Here is a 3,388-nt window from a genome sequence, read left to right as displayed (position 1 = left end):
CATTTGATTTTATACACATTACAATTCTCCCTCCCTTATCTTTCTCTCTCTCTCTCTCCCTATCCCTCCTATTATCTTTGGTACATCGTTACCTATAGTCTCCCACCCTCTCGTCCTTCCTCTCTTTCCATCATTACCTTTAGGTCCTCTCCTTTCTCTCTCTCTCTCTCTTTCATTATCATTTTCTTCGTACTTTCATCTCTCCCCTTCCTTTTCTCTGTGTTCAGTAAGGTGAATTGTAAATACCAAGGATTCTATACATAATGGTATTTTAGGAGTAGGAGATAAGAAGTTGTTTTAATTAATTTTCAGCAGGGTAAATATGTAGGTATATACCTCATTTATACTGCAAGTATGAGACTGAAAAGTCCCTTTACAATAGGTATATTCTACTGGCTTGGTCTGATAGCCGGTAACCCAGGAGCTCAGGGCCTGGTCACGTCATCACGTCTAATGACATGCCAGTCCAGTTGCACAGAAGTTCGTTCTGTTAAACTGGACTGAATGGACGATTGCCATTCCACTGCCATTCCACTTTTTTGCCATTTTTGCCCGTCTAATGACTAATGACATGCCAGTCCAGTTGTACAGAAATGCTTTTTGTTAAGCTGGACTGGAATATCACTGACTGACATCGCCAGTCCACTTAGTTGTCCAGTTTCAATTGATTTGTAGCTGTACGGAAATGCATTTTGTTCAAATGGACTGGAATGTTACTGGATAGCAGTGGTGTTAATACAAGGCCAGTAACTGGACTGCCTACACTTCCTAGCTTCCTAATACTGTCCACGTGTAATCCAGCCATTACGGTTAATTTGACCATTCGTAGTAATATATGAAGGTCCTTCGGATTTTGGGGACACCTTTCTGTGGCCATTTGACCACCGTTATAGGTACATTTTAATTTGACCATTCGTAGTAATATATGAAGGTCCTTCGGATTTTGGGGAAACCTTTCTGTGGCCATTTGACCACCGTTATATGTACAATTGTGCATAGATAATCAAAATCCCAAGGATTTTAGGTAAAACAGTCAAGAATTCAAGATTTATTTTCCTTCAAGCTCCCGTCCGCACTCCAAACATCTTGTACTATCTGAAGAACACGAACATCTCCGTGTATTTTTCTCTTGAGATGAGAGGAGAGCTTGCGGTGTTCGTATCAGCATTCAGCATTCTCTCAATCTCTCATTCACATTCAGTCTAGTTCGAGCATTGCTCCGTGTCGGTACCGTCGGAACGACGCGGAAAATTTCTCGTCCGGAGAAAAAGAAAATCTTTTCGTAAATTCTCAGTTAAAAAAAGGAAAAAAAAAAAAAAAAAACAATTTCCAGAATTTGTTTGTTCGTTGGTCGGTTAAAAGTTATTTTATAACTTCTAACATTTGTGCGGAATTGTGGTTTGGAAAAAATTGTGCTTTCAAATATTGTGGAATTCTTTACCTGTAAAATAATATTGGAAACCCCCTTCACTCAGGACCAAGACGACCACTCACACCACCTCTTCTGGCTTGAGGTAAGAATTAAAAATCTGAGAAGCTCTTTCAATCCTGTATTCCTCCCCTAACCAAAGTTTTTCCTAGAACTTTGGCACATCATAACCTTAATCCTTAAATAGAACAATTCGTCCCTGGAACAGAAAGATCCCTTTGATAGTAAATCTTTTGCTTTCATAAAGTAAATACATTAATTACAAAGTCTCTGTGAGCTTTCAAGGTCCATTCCATCAACATCCTTTACCTTCCAAGATCTGTTTTATGAACAATCCTTGGTTCTTCAAGATCTCTTTCGTCAACAAATCCTTAATTTTTCAAGGTCCCTTTAAACAAAACTCCTTTATGTACTTATACCTTTCAATAGGTATTTTTCATCAACAACCCTTTCTTCATCTCTTACCCCAACGATCCTTCACCTTTCAAGATCTGTTTCATCAACAATCCTTGATTTTTCAAGATATCTTTCATCAACAATCCTTCACTTTTCAAGATCTTTTTCATCAACAAATTTAACAATCCTTGATTTTTCAAGATCTCTTCCACCAACTCTCCTGTGTCCTTGGCATCATGAAATCTCTCTCTTAGCTCTAAATGCTATTGATATTTCCTTTATAAGTCCTCAGGAGCTTTCAACTTGAAGGAGGGTTTTCATAACTTTCATCATTATCAAAGCTCTTGCTTATTCTTGAAGATCTGTAATGTTCAGGTTGGAAATTTCAATTTCAATAAGAAAATAAGGCATGTAGATAAATAGGTACGGTGCATCCTTTATAGTAAGGTTCTTATTGATATCTATAAAAGAATAGGAAGGGGAGGAGGAGAAGGAGGAGGAGGACGAGGAGGAGGAGGAGGAGGAGGAGGAGAAGAAGAAAAGATTACATTGGGGTTTGAAAATATAAATTCATGTCAGATGCATCTTTTATAATACCCTATCCATCAGTTGCAGTCAGTTTTACATCAAACTGAATAAGCCTCTTCTTTTCTCTTCTCTTCTCTCCTTCCCTGCTTCTTCTCCTTTCCTCGCTCTCTCGCTCCTCCCCTCCCTCTGTGTTTCCCAGACAATTTGATATCCAATGTCTCCGTCAATACAGGATGTTGGCAAATAGTAAAATCTAAATTACCCATAATTCAATTGAAATAATGTTTGTAATGAGAGTTATGTTGTACACTATGGTAATTACGTGGATCGGCCAAGGTTTGTGGTTCCACGTCAGTGGCGGAAATGAAGGTATCTGGACACTCTGGACACCTGTTAGTACCAGTGGTGGAGAACCGGTCTCATAAAAGAAGAAGAAGAAGAAGAAGAAGAAGAAGAAGAAGAAGAAGAAGAAGAAGAAGAAGAAGAAGAAGAAGAAGAAGAAGAAGAAGAAGAAAAGATTACATTGGGGTTTGAAAATATAAATTCATGTCAGATGCATCTTTTATAATACCCTATCCATCAGTTGCAGTCAGTTTTACATCAAACTGAATAAGCCTCTTCTCTTCTCTTTTCTCTTCTCTTCTCTCCTCTCCTTCCCTGCTTCTTCTCCTTTCCTCGCTCTCTCGCTCCTCCCCTCCCTCTGTGTTTCCCAGACAATTTGATATCCAATGTCTCCGTCAATACAGGATGTTGGCAAATAGTAAAATCTAAATTACCCATAATTCAATTGAAATAATGTTTGTAATGAGAGTTATGTTGTACACTATGGTAATTACGTGGATCGGCCAAGGTTTGTGGTTCCACGTCAGTGGCGGAAATGAAGGTATCTGGACACTCTGGACACCTGTTAGTACCAGTGGTGGAGAACCGGTCTCATTGTTGGGGTTAGGTATTCGCCTCTATTTCACACACCTCGACTACCACGAATATTGGAAATGGTCGGTCCAAAAGTTCCCAGAACTGCTGACTGCTGAC

General features: G+C 39.1%; 1 long non-coding RNA gene across 1 annotated transcript; it reads right to left on the bottom strand.

Annotated features, from left to right (window-relative positions):
• Window positions 1-1,861: 1,861 nt before the first annotated feature.
• On the bottom strand, window positions 1,862-2,776 carry LOC113472072. The gene is made up of 2 exons (XR_003394539.1): window positions 2,676-2,776; window positions 1,862-2,187 (listed from the first exon to the last, which is right to left on the bottom strand). It is a non-coding gene; the product is annotated as an uncharacterized LOC113472072 (long non-coding RNA).
• Window positions 2,777-3,388: the final 612 nt, after the last annotated feature.

Source organism: Diaphorina citri, unplaced genomic scaffold (assembly GCF_000475195.1).
Source record: "Diaphorina citri unplaced genomic scaffold, Diaci psyllid genome assembly version 1.1 scaffold3796, whole genome shotgun sequence".
In the NCBI taxonomy this organism is placed as follows: Eukaryota; Metazoa; Arthropoda; class Insecta; order Hemiptera; family Psyllidae; genus Diaphorina; species Diaphorina citri.
The sequence above is the reverse complement of the archived record's forward strand: the minus strand, read 5'-3'. Positions and strand labels throughout refer to the sequence as shown.